The sequence below is a fragment of the Carassius gibelio genome, chromosome A4 (assembly GCF_023724105.1).
Source record: "Carassius gibelio isolate Cgi1373 ecotype wild population from Czech Republic chromosome A4, carGib1.2-hapl.c, whole genome shotgun sequence".
In the NCBI taxonomy this organism is placed as follows: Eukaryota; Metazoa; Chordata; class Actinopteri; order Cypriniformes; family Cyprinidae; genus Carassius; species Carassius gibelio.
In genome coordinates this window covers 9,719,506-9,732,882 of record NC_068374.1, presented here as the reverse complement: position 1 = coordinate 9,732,882, position 13,377 = coordinate 9,719,506, and the positions used below count along the sequence as shown (strand labels likewise).

The following is a 13,377-nucleotide window of genomic DNA, read 5'->3' as shown; positions in this document are numbered from 1 at the left end:
GTGAGGGTAAACCGAAAATAACAACAACTAAACATGGCTGTGTGGACCATAGACATATATATAGATAGACGCCCCATCGAACGCTTCTGCCTATTGGCACGAACGAGCCGAAATCTTGGACCGGTCGCCAGCTCCACTCAGTGTAACGTGTTTGCCAGGTGCAGCTGTCAGCGCATTAAATCAAATCATATCTCACTGAATACCCAACTGAATTTGACGCGGGTTTTTTTTTTTTTTTTTGCTGCAAAGGTCATTCGTGCAGCTATGATACAGGACACATGGTTCAGCGTATTTTAATATTCATAATAGGCATACAGTTACATATTATATTCTGATATAATATATAAGTGACCAGACGCCCAAAATCTAACCCAGACAGCACATGTACGTCTGGCCGACGTCGGCCCAATATCGAAACGTCGTCCTCTATACCTAAAACATCTATAAAACATCGGCCTGGTGGAGGCCGCTATAATTTGGTCAGTGCTCTGTTCTCCAGCTCATCAATCGTCGGCCCTGAGTTGGTTCACGACCGCGGGCCGATGCCGTGCTTATCTGTGTGCGCGTGCCCAGTTATTCATCTCTTTTAACCACCGAGAGAGAGAGAAGAGGCTCATCCCAGCGACATCTGTAGCTCTCAGGTAACGTTACGATTTCACTTCAGCTCAAAATACTACTTTGTTAATTTTGTGACACTGAAAAGGTACTAGTAAGGCACACGGTGTTTTTTATACAGTCTATGGGCAGCTGAAGAGACTCATTTTCAAATAATGTTACGAATATGGTGAGCTATTGTTGCTGTTGCTTCTGAACTACAAAATGATTTTTAAATTAAATATTGAATGAAACTGTACATTATAAATGTAATGCTTTAACTCTAGATGTTTGTTTGTTTAAATGCTGTGTGTGCGTTGAGTCCTGCGCGAGCGGCGAGCAGAGTTGCCATGGAAACGGGGCGTCAACACAAAAACCGTTACTGGCAAGCAGTAATCTCCGTCTCTTGCTGCAGTTTACACTGTTTTAGGTAAGTTTTAGTCGCAAGAATCACACAGATATTACATACAAATGTTCCTGACACGTTTCTTGTTTGTTATTGACATGTTTCAATTAAATTTATTTTATAGAAACGGTTTAGTGTCTTCGGAAAAGTCCGTTAGCATTTTAGCAGTTTTCAGGTAGGCTAACTCTGATTGAGGTCTTGTTGATGAAACTCTGGGCTTTTAATCAAATCTTCGTGTCTGTATGGGATATTTTGATGGCTCTGTGAATGTTTTGCTGGTGATTTGTCAGTATGTTATTGGAAAAGGCTGATTTACTGAATCGATGACGTCACTTACAGTGAGAGTGTAATCGGCTGAAATCAAGTTCACATGAGTTTTGATATTTCAAGATAAACAGATATTAATACAAATTGTTCTGTGATTTCAGGAGGACAGAAAGAAACTCTACAGAACAGAAGTGAAGCTCCAAGATTTCAACATTTCTGAAGGGAGATACTGACTTAGAAATACAGGTGACTTGAAGAAGCTCATGAAATACATTAATATGCCTTTTTCCGAATATTTTTCACCAATTTTAAGAAGTCCCTGACATCATAATGTAAGTCGCACTCAACTTAAAACTAAAAATATAGATTGTGTTATTTTAAGATTATATTATTAGTAGTAGAATATGTATATTGTAGGGCTGGGCGATATGGAGCAAAAAATATATCTCGATATCTTTAAAGGAAAAATAACCCCCCTAAAACTACTGCAAAAACAAATATGCCAAATATTACATGTTTAGGGCCCTATGAAACGTTTTATTTTTTTCTTCACCATATGCTTTATTGTTACCTAATTCTGTGTTTTAGCATGTGTAATTATTTAAATGCATAAAAACAACTTAATTAGTTTTTAAAAATCTTAAAATAGCCTTATGTGAAATTTTTTCCCTGTTCTGTGTATTTACATTTTTCTGGTTGTCAAATGAAGGCATAAAACATTTAATTTATCTTTTAATTATTTAAAATTAAGCAAACTTTATTTTTTGGTAAACAAAGGGGATTTACTATTAAAAATAAAACATGGAAGAAATGTTGTGTGATTATTCCTTAAAAATATATGTTCATTTCATTTTAATAATAGTAGTAGTGGGCTATGTACATTCTGCTGAACAATAGTAAAATATTTCTGCCAAATACTTTTATTTTGACGGGTTTACCTTTACAGTTCTGTGTATGTGATACTACAGTCTATGATGTGATATGAGCTAGTTTTACTCAAATCAAATGGTCAGATGCTCATGAAGTGACTCTCAGTGCAGTTCTGGAGATGTTCCTCATGTGTTCCTCATGTGTTCTTCCGTGTGTTTAATGAATGAAGACGCGCTTCTGCGCCATTCGTTAACACAGACACGCAGAACATGCAGGATTCATATTTAAATAGACTTTTCCGGGTTAATATTTGCAGATATTAGTCTATATCGCGATTTGATTTAAGTGCATGACCTACTTTTGATAATTCATTCAAAATTTAACCAATTCCGTGACATTCCGCGTTAAACTGTAAATACCGTTTTTATGACTGGATTCCGTCCGCGTTTTCTGCATCGCGGAAATCATTGGGCCCTACGTTAGACATCTGCCTTCTGTTCGTCCTACGCCTTAAAACCGAAGTATCTCCATATAATGGAGCCAGTTGTCCTTTTGTTTTTAGACTTTGTTTTTTAGACTAGTTCTATACACGCGAGGTGAGAGGGGACAAAAGCAAGGAGGCGGGGGCGAGCGAGCGAGCAAAGAAGCAAAGTGGCGGAATCAGAATATAAACAATATATCGATATATACGATATGTCAAAATCCATATCGTGTTTAAAAAATATCTCGATATATTTTAAATATTGAGATATCGCCCACCCCTAGTATATTACATATGTTTTTATAATTGTTATACATTATTCTGTCTTTTATCTCCATTTCACCTCTACTCTAGCTTGTTTCCTTCTAATGAACCTGGAACTGCAGAGTAAATATTGTTGTCTCTGTGTCAGCTTGTTTTGTTCCTGGATTCTTCAGTGATGATGAGCAGAGTCTGAGTGAACCTGCTGTCAGACAGTGAGTACCGTGGGGTTTCAGTCAGGGCCTTCAGTAAACAACTGTAAGATACCTGTACACATCTTACACATCTCTGTTACAGCTAACACACCCATATGTGTAATGCACTTATTATGCCCCACACAGTCTCTCAACAACAATGATGGCTGATCAACAACTTCAGCAGTAGGCTAGATTAGTGTGGGTTAAAGGGATAGTTCACCCCAAAATGAAAATTTGCTGTTAATTTACTTTCCCTCAGGTCTTCCAAGGTGTGGGTGACTTTTTTTTAACAATGTATAATAAAGTTCAGTTGTAAGTCACTTTTAAGTGAGTAGTTAATGATGAACTAATCATTTAAAAAACATTCATAAGGCTTAATAAGTGATATACTTATAATTTGTGTACTTTTTGTAAATTAATTTTAAAAGTAATTTACAAGTAATTAGATTATGATTAACTAATTATTTACAAAACATGACTATGCGTTCATATAAATAAATGATGTTAATATTTTTATCTATGTTCTGTAGATTAAGTTATAAATTTACAAGTGACATGAATATACATTCTCTAATGATTAAGTAATATGCTATGATTTAAACATCTTTCATAAGCAATCTTTTAAAAAATAACATGGAAAAAAAATCAAACAGACCCTTAATTGTTAATAGTTACTAGTTAATATATTATGAATCACTTATAAATCATTGAAATGTCAACATTGTACTATTATCTCAATAAACATTATAAATCATTTACAAAGCTTTCTGCACCCCCCAATCTAAAGTGTAAACTACTCATCAGTTGTAAATGTTTCCAGTTGTGTGTGCATATATATATATATATATATATATGTGTGTGTGTGTGTGTGTGTGTGTGTGTGTGTGTGTATAGACACACACACACAGACACACACATATATATATACATACATACATACACACACACACAAAATCAACCAACCTGTAACCGGAAAGTTTACATTTACAACTGTTGAGTAGTTTACACTTTAGATTGTGGGTGCAGAAAGCTTTGTAAGTTATTTATAACTTAATCTACAGAACATAGATAAAAATATTAACATCACTTATTAATCATCTATGAACACATAGTCATGTTTTGTAAATGATTAGTTTACCATTAGCTAATTACTTTTACTACATAGCTCTGTGGGTACTTGATTCTGATTGGTCAGTTGTGACATTCCGAAGTAACCTGTAAAATGTAATAACACAGGCTCATCCAGGTAACAGCAGTTGGTGCTGTACTCTTGCTTTAACTATTTTTTTCTTGGTGGAAGCTGTGCATTTGTTTAGCTAATAAAATATAAAAACTGTGTACAACAGTTGTGTACAATTGTTTAATTATGTCATCCTGGTTAGGGTTGGCCTGATTGACGATGCCATCATCCATCGCCAATGGCTGATAGACATCACGATGCTGCGCTGGCAAACAGCGTCATCAGCTCCAGTATCTCGCCCGTGCATCTGTTGTCATGCGACAGAGAAGTCACGTTCTATAGACAGTTTCTATAGACAGTTGTGAACGTGCTGACAGCTGGTTGCCCAGGCTATGGATTAAAGGTAATACTGTTGTAAGTAGTGTTCATTTTCTCCTACATATCGATCATTTCACTTCATTAGACCTCAATGTATCACCAGGAGCCACCGGTATTGATTTGGTCTTGTGTTTTTTTTTTTTTTTTTTCTGGACATCCACACAGCACCACAGTATTATCAACTAGAGATCGACCGATAGTGGATTTTTCCAATACTGATAGCTAGTTTGGACCACACTGGCCGATACCGATTTATAAACCAATAGTTTTTAAAATGAATACTGAACGAAATGGATAGTGAACAAGAGCAGCGGTCTGCGGTCACGCTGTGGGTTCCCGGGTTTGTGTCCGTTTTCGAACCATTCCATGTATTTCAACTGTAGAAAAGGTTGTTCCGAGCCGAAACTGACTTCTTTCATATTTGTCGACCAATATACAGAAAAATACATCAGTGTATCATCATAAACACAAACATTTTTGTCTTACATGAATGTAAACAGATGAGAAAGAAAACACCCACGTACAGTATTTTTGTTTAAAGAGACAACAGCCTAATAAACACGCTGTCTGTCATTAATGTTAATCAAAGAACAGAAGAAACAAAAGAAAATCATTCACTGATCTCGACTGAATATATTTAATAACTTTAATTGATTAATCTTTATTTTATTTATAAAAGGAAAACTATGCAGTGTTTTTAAACTTTTAATTACAGTTTCTGTACCTGAAATTTTGTTTAGTTGGATTTATAATATTGCTAATTGATTTGTTTGTTCATATCTTACTACTGACTGGTTACTTGTCTTTAACACTTTAATATTTTTATTAATTAATTGTTTTTACTATGGTATTTTTTTTTTTAAGCACAGGCAAAATTCCTCTTGCAGTGTTTTGTAAGCTGCGGATTTTTGCTCATGTTATTCAGCTGCAACAGAATGCTTTGTAAAAAGACAGAAACATGTTTGACATCTAAATGTTTGACTTAATTTTTTATATTGGATTTTTTATCTTATTGGAATCGAAACTAGGAATCGATAAGCAGAATCGGAATTGGAATCGATAAATTTCAAACGATACCCAACCCTACACACCAAACGCATCACATTTTATTTGCTGCTATTTTAGAACAGTGCATGATTATCTAATCATGTGCAGAAGTCACAGTTATCACACACACCGGATGCGTCACATTCAATTCAAGCAGCGGTCTAAAACTGTTTATTTAATCACCAAACGGACATAAGTTTGCTTCAGGAATGAACTATGTGGCATACGTGTTTAAAGTTGAGTGTTAAAAAAAAAGAACAAGCAAACGGAAAGAAAACGCGCAATCTGTATTACAGCTTTCTATATGAAGCACACAGATGTATTAGAGCCACAGAAAGACCAACGTTTTGCTGTAAAATGCACAATACATAATTTATAGCCTTGGTTGAAGTCATTATGTAAATTTACAATGATTTGAGATTAATGTTATTTAATAGAAAACTATGTGAACGTCTGCATTTAAATTCACGTTTGAAGTTTCCCACTCTGTGCAGCACACAGTCTCACATGGCAAAACAAACGCAACACGGAAAAATATCTCCATGGATTTTGTCGATAAACGATAGTTCTACAAATCAACTATCGGTGCCGATTAACCAGCAAAACCAATGAATCGGTTGACCTCTATTATAACAATGTGCATGATAAAATACTCAGTCCCTCCAGAAAAACGCGATTATGCGATCGCGTGATTTAATGCATAATCAGCCAAGGGCATATTTATGCGGAGGCCGCATATTTATACGGAGGTCGCATTTTTTCAAATAGGCCGCACTTTCGCCGCATAAAATCCCGATTTCAGGAAGCAAAATATGCGGAGGTCGCATGATTTCATAATCATAATAATTTTCGTTGAAAAAAAAGTCACATATATCTTAGCAGAAAGTTGAAAAATGTTGCGTTTACTTCACACAAGTAAATCGCCATTATTTCCCAATGGGAACCTTATGAAGTGACGTAATTGCGTGACGTGAACATCATCTGTGAACCCCGCGGTGAAACCAGAGTGAAGGACGCAAATCATTCTCATCTGCCAACAAAAATAAGCGCAAAAGAGCGCGAAGCAGTTACACGGTGTGTTACATGACAGTAGGGGCAAATTATTTTGAGAGAGTGGACTGTTGTAGTTTCATTCAGAAGTTGATGCACCTCTACAGTTGTAAGATTGTACTTTTTTTGTTACAGAATAGTACCAAAACCTTACAGTTGTAAGTATATTAGTAGTATGTAAAATAATTTATGTTGCAATAAGAGATTGCACTTTGCAATTCCAGTAAAACAGCATTTGTATATTTGTGTGTATATTTTATTTGTATTAATTTTTACAGAAGTAGTTGAATATTCCTTTTGTTAAGCTAGAGAACTTGTTTTGTAAGTTTGAGCCATGTGTTAATTAAGGTCTGAAATAAAACAGAATGAGAACTTAAATATTCTGTGATTTAGTATGCTTGCTTATCATAGGAAGTCATAAGAAATGACTCATTACAGTAAGGTAGTAGCCTAGTGAGAACAGGGTGTTGGGGGGGGGGTCACCTTTTTTTCTCTTTTTCATCAAACCGCAGTTTTTGCAAGTTCCCGCAATTTCACCGCATAAGATTGCAAAAATATCCCGCATATTCCATCGCATTTTTTAAGAAAACCTGCCGCATAATTAAGGATTTTTGCCCGCAACAATCACAAAAAAAATCCGCGTTTTTCTGGAGGGACTGAATACTCATCAAATAATAAAGAACTCATTTCATGTCCCTTGACTCAGATTAAAAAGTAATCACGGCCAACAAAATAACTTGTGCTTGGTGTTAACTGTTAGCCACTCATAGCACTCGTAGTTGCAATCTTTGAAATGGTGCATAAAAATGTTGCTGGCCTTCAGTTTAGGTGTAGGTCTTTCTCAGTTGTAGGTCCTCATTTCTCAGTTCTCTTTTTTTCTGCAAAAGAGCACCTTAAAAAAGCATTTTAGTAGATTGGCAACCAGATCTGTAGGCTGTATTTTCCTTTCATTGAATTTCACTTTCGTACTTTGAAAATCCCTGACTAAAAGGGCAGTCTAACGCTAGGGTAGCACTGGGCACGTCTCTAGACCCAGAGGGTGTGCTGTCATTGAATGTCATTGTATTGGCTGATGATTCTGTCACTAATGCTCGTAACAAATCAGATGTGACTTCTTTCATCAAAAGGGTAGCACAATCTGTAGTGCTGGCCATAGACTTTTTTAATGTAGGATATTCCAGGTCAACCTCAACTAAACTAATCACAAACAATTTGTGAACATTACACAAATGTAAATGATAACTAAATAGTCTGTAAAAGCATTTTTCACACAATTTTGTTTTTTATAGGGCCAGCAGAGCCCTGCTCACCCTGACGGCCCACCGCTGCTGTCAGACAACATCTCCAAGATGCTATAAACTGCAGGACCAGTAAGTACAATCTTGAACATACACAACTGTTTCATAAGTTTGGGAAGGTATGGTTTTTTTTATGTTTTTGAAAGTATTTTATGGCAACCACATTTTAATTTATGAAATGAATACAATTCACTACAATTTAAAATAATAGTTTTCTATTTGAATATATTTAGAGAAGTAATTTATTCCTGTGATCACAGCTGTATTTTCAGCATCATTACTTCAGTCTTCAGTGTCACATGATCTTCAGAAATCATTCTTATATTCTGATTTGCTTCTGAAGAAACATTTCTCACTATTATCAGTGTTGAAAACCGCTGTGTTCCTTCACTTTTTCAGGATTCTTTGATGAATAAAGTTTTAAAACAGTACAGTGTTTGAAACAGAAATGTCTGTTTTAACTTTTGATAATTGATAAGACAGTGATAATAATTGAAAATGTTTATTGAGCAGCAAATCAGAATGATTTCTGAAGGATCATGTGACACTGAAGACTGGAGTACTAAAAATTAGCTTAGATCACTGAAATAAATTACATTTCACAATATATTCACGTAGAAAACTGTTGTGTTAAATTGTAATATTTCACAATATTACAGTTTTTTTTACTTGCTTTTGATCAAATAAAGGCAGCCTTGTTGAGCAGAAGAGACTTTTCTCAAAGACGTAAAAAGAAAATCGTACTGACCCCAAACTTTTAACGGTAGTATAAATTACAAATATAATGTTCCACCTACTGAAATGTGTATTCCATTCTAAAGAGATGCCTGTTCCACAAATATTACATTTACAGGGATCACATGAAACACTTCATCAATAAACTGATTTTAGTGGCAGTGTGTTGATTTTTGTTTATTGATTGGTGAATTGGAAGTGGATGTGCGTTTATTAAACCTACGTGTGATTAAATCAGATATATAGAGCAAAATAAGCTCAAATTGAGGCAGCAGCATCTATGGTGCATGGCCTGTAGTGAGGTCACTTAATTCTAATACCAAGAATTTATCAAAGTCCACTAAAGGAAGTAAAACCTATTGGTATTTTACTTTGAAATAGCCTTCCAAATAATATTTGGGGCTCGGACACACTTTTTTTAAATTTAAATTAGATTAAAATACATAGTTTAGTATTCACACAACACATCTAATAATGCACTCCAGTTATATGTGATTAAATAAATAATATTTTGTCTCAAATAATATGAACAGCAGCAGCTATGCTAAACTTTCTTTTCTTTTTATTTCCTGTTTCTATCTCAGGATGGCCATCGCAAGGTTTCTAGAGATTACAGCAGCTCCAGACTGAATCCAGACTCACTTGTGAAGACTTCAGATGACACCAACGCTCACAAAGACTACAGACAGCGACAACTGTGCATAAACACACAAAACATTGGAAACACAAAACAAATATTATCCTTATTTTGCTTATAAGGGTAAATTTGATGATTTTCAACCTGCTTTATTGTAACGTCTATTATATCTGTAAATGAACAATATTTACTCTCTCTGAGTTATGTGGACCTACATGTCCCCTTTTATTTGTAAGCATCACTCTGCAGGATGATGCAAAATGAAATCACGAGTTTTGACGAAATGACACAATGCAGTATCTAAATGAAAACATGCTGTTTTGCATCAGTTTTGCAGCAAATAAACGGTATCTTGGAGATAAAATAAACATTGTTCTTTTACAAATGTTACCAACAATATAACAATACAAAATGGATTGAATTTTTTTTTACTTACCCTTTAAAAATGTTCAAAGATCATGTTAATGTTAACTGCATACAAAACTAGAGACTTGTTTAGTAAGATTTTATCAGAAATATTTTTGAATTTTTATCATGCAATTTAAACATTTTAATTGCTTAATTATTGTTTGCCTGGTTTTATTTTGTGTTTATGTAACTCTTTTAAAAAAGTTCTTGGCATAAAGTTAGCCTGCGCTGCTGACAGCACTGAACACATGACTTTTTATTATGAACTAGAAGATGGTCTTCCCAGTGAGTCTCAGTCATCTCTGACTTTTTAAACTGTAACCTTGAAACATGCATTTCTGTAAACATACTTTGAAATAAGTATTGTGAAAAAAGGTGCTATACTCATACAACATTTAATCATGCAAGTACTGTAGTAATGGTTATTTTTGTTTTTACTATGGGTTTACTGCAAAAGCTGTAGTAAAATCATGGTTAATTTTCAAAAAAACTACAAATAATCCCGAATTATCCACTTTTGATCAAAGCATCTGGTAAATGTTAATGTATTTGTACATATAATATGAAATAAATAAAAATATTAATAAAGTTGCATCTGTTCTTGAGAGTGGTGTGTATTGTTTTATTATAAACCAGCGGCGGTATATGGGGCGTTTCCAAATAGTCAAACTTTTCCTTATGCTTGCAATTTTGATCCCTCCCTAGGGAGGAGAGGCCCCCTTGCTTGATTTACTCTGATTTACTCTAAACACAGGCCCTTCCTGGCCATATGTTTCTCCTCAGTTCTGAACATTCCAGCACGTAAACATCTTCCTTTCTCTCCATTACCTATAGGATTATAATGGAAAAACAACTAGCAACAAAAATGGCTTGATTCACATTGATTATTCTTGATTGATTAAAATCTTGCTAATAAAAATCTTACACATATTCTCCCCTTTGAGACTTAATAAGTCTCACATTTGATCATTCTTATCCAGAGTGCTACTCCACAATCCAGTCATATTAGTTACACTACCTAGTGACTAAATAAGTCACATTGTATTATCACCAGTGACTAGATTGTGAAATTCCACTCTGAGGGATTACTGGACCAAACATCTCTCTCCTAATTTGACAAGGAGCGAGTAAAAGATCCAGTCTCCCTAACCCCTCTTTAATAGTAAACATTGTTAAAAGCATGAATGTGCAATTGGTTCAGCATTTGCCTGGTTATCACAGTTTTGTATAAAAGGCATAAAAATACATACACATACAAATACATACATCACATCACACATTGAATATCACAAGATTAGAAGAGTTGATCTTCAGCTTAGATACCTTATGTATCAATTTCCCATTATTTTGATATCTTTGAATTTAATTTGCTTAACTGTGGCTTTGACTCGTGACCTCAATATAGGAAGTATACAGTAAAATAGTAAATATCCTGTCATTAATGCCATTCCTAAAAACCTTCCCTATTTAGTTATAAACTATGCTCCCCATGCTCCTAACTGTAAATCAAACCAGTCTTACATTTTATTATCTTTTCCAACATTTTCTTTATCTTCCATTCTTAGCCTTTTCAATTTGATCAGTTCTTCATTAAATGCTCCCTTCTATAAATACAGCATTTTCCCCAAACATAACACATACTTTTCCTTCTTCAATTCACAAATCTTGAGCTTTTCTATTTTGCTCCTTTCATTCTATTTGTTGCATCCAATTGCTCTATTCTCCCTTCAAATCTTCCTACATCCATATTTCTCTTCTCATAACCTTCAAATTCTTCATGTACCATTACTTAACATTCTCTTTCCACCTTTTCTTTTCTATTTGTTGGCTCATATCTGCACCCCAGTATTTTGCTCTCAGTAGCAGTCCCATCACTCTCTCATTCCATCTTCACCAGGGAGACTCTTTGCGAGTCGTTGCAATGGTCTTTCCCTCGTTGGCAAGGGTGGGTCTTTACTAGCACGCCCTTCATCCCTCACTTCATGCTGTGTGGAGTTGTTGAAGCTGGTTGGAGTATTTTAAGGTTAGAGATGTGAACTCAGGTGTCACTCTGTAACCGTTTTGCTGAAGGCTCTTCCTTGAGATCATTTCTGCACCCTCACTGGTTCTCTTTGATGGGGCGAAGCATTCCTTGGTCTTACTGGAACTGCTGTCATCTGTAAATGGAAAACTTAAGAATTTTTGTTAGTGTTATCAAGCATGCTAATTTGTTCCTCTTGCCAGTCGTCCTTCTTGGTGTGACCTGTGGAAATGTAATGTGGGTTGAGGGCTGTCTTGGCCCCTTTTTGAGTTTTCACAAATCCAGTGCTGTCTTTATTGGGCATTTGAGAGAGCCAATTATCATTTCTCAAATGTCATGTGTTTGTCTGATTTAAAGTTTAGTCAAATACTTTTTTGTTATTGCTCATGAGCAACTCTGAGAAGAGGATTGGAGATCTCTGCATAATCTAGGATCCATGACCATCAACATTTCCATCTTGTTATCCCCAGTGATGACAGTATATGTGATTTACATGATTTTGGATCTTTGGAATAATTTTTTTATTCAATATTATTTTATTCAGTTTCACCTTAGAAAATTACCTTTAAACAAAATGGAGTGACCAACATTTCTATTTTTTCAACCCTATATATTTTTCCTATTGTTCGTCAAGATACCCTTTTTCATTTATTTATTTATTCTCTTTTCCCAAAGAGCTCAGCATTGTTGTCAAGTATTCAGTTGTGCTTTTCCTCTAGTTGGTTAATGAAACAGTCTTACTATGCCAAATCCAGCTCCATGTTTATCTGATTGGTGAGTAAAGTACTCACTTCTGTCTATCAAAGTTATTATTTTTTCTTTAAGACATGAGGCTGGACTGGAACCTATTGAAAAGCAGATTGAGAGAGTTAGTTAAAACACAGAATTTAAGGAAGTGCTGTGAGACCAGTGAATAATCAAGATTAAAACATAGTAAATAAGATAATTAAATAAAATAATTAACATTTGAAGCAGTCTCTATAGTGTTCATTGAATATGCAGCACCTGTGCACTTAAGGGATTGAAGTCCTTCTGGTTAGATCATCGGCCTGGGCTGTTTTACTGGGTCGTCAGTATGTGATGGCACTCAGAGACCTGATGTTGTGGCGTACGGTCTCCGTTGTTTCTCTGCTTCTTCTCAGTCTGGCTTCTGGTTGCTTTCTGCCAGAGTTTTGCATTTCATAATGTTCTTTTCACCCTCAGGAAAAGTCTCAAGTGAAAGATTCACCTTTTCCTGCTTTGATTCAGTCTTCTCCTTGCTGAAGTGTGTTCTCCTCTTTCAGGAGGGGAGGGGAACATCCGTCAGCCCCTCCCTCTTCTTCTCTCTGCAGCTGTGTTTGCTGCTTTGCCATTCCTCGACAGACTCCATTTCATTGCTTTCCTTTGTCAAGGCACTGTTCCAGAAGTCATCTGAAATTTGAACACTCAGAGACTGCATTAATCTAATGTACCTATGTAACTTCTGACCAAATTGTTTCTGAGCAGTCAGCTCTTTTTCTAATTTTCACTTTTCAACCTCTTCTTTCAGTGGTCCCTTAATAAAAACAA

General features: G+C 35.3%; 1 long non-coding RNA gene across 3 annotated transcripts; it reads left to right on the top strand.

Annotated features, from left to right (window-relative positions):
* The first annotated feature begins 892 nt into the window (after positions 1-892).
* Positions 893-9,479, top strand: LOC127969991 (uncharacterized). Of its 3 annotated transcripts, XR_008156465.1 has the most exons (7): positions 894-1,024; positions 1,125-1,175; positions 1,429-1,513; positions 2,973-3,094; positions 4,459-4,659; positions 8,021-8,101; positions 9,349-9,479. It is a non-coding gene; the product is annotated as an uncharacterized LOC127969991 (long non-coding RNA). The 3 variants fall into 3 exon arrangements; XR_008156464.1 differs by lacking the exon at positions 1,125-1,175 and having other exon boundaries at positions 893-1,024; XR_008156462.1 differs by lacking the exon at positions 1,125-1,175 and having other exon boundaries at positions 893-1,024; positions 4,459-4,670.
* Positions 9,480-13,377: the final 3,898 nt, after the last annotated feature.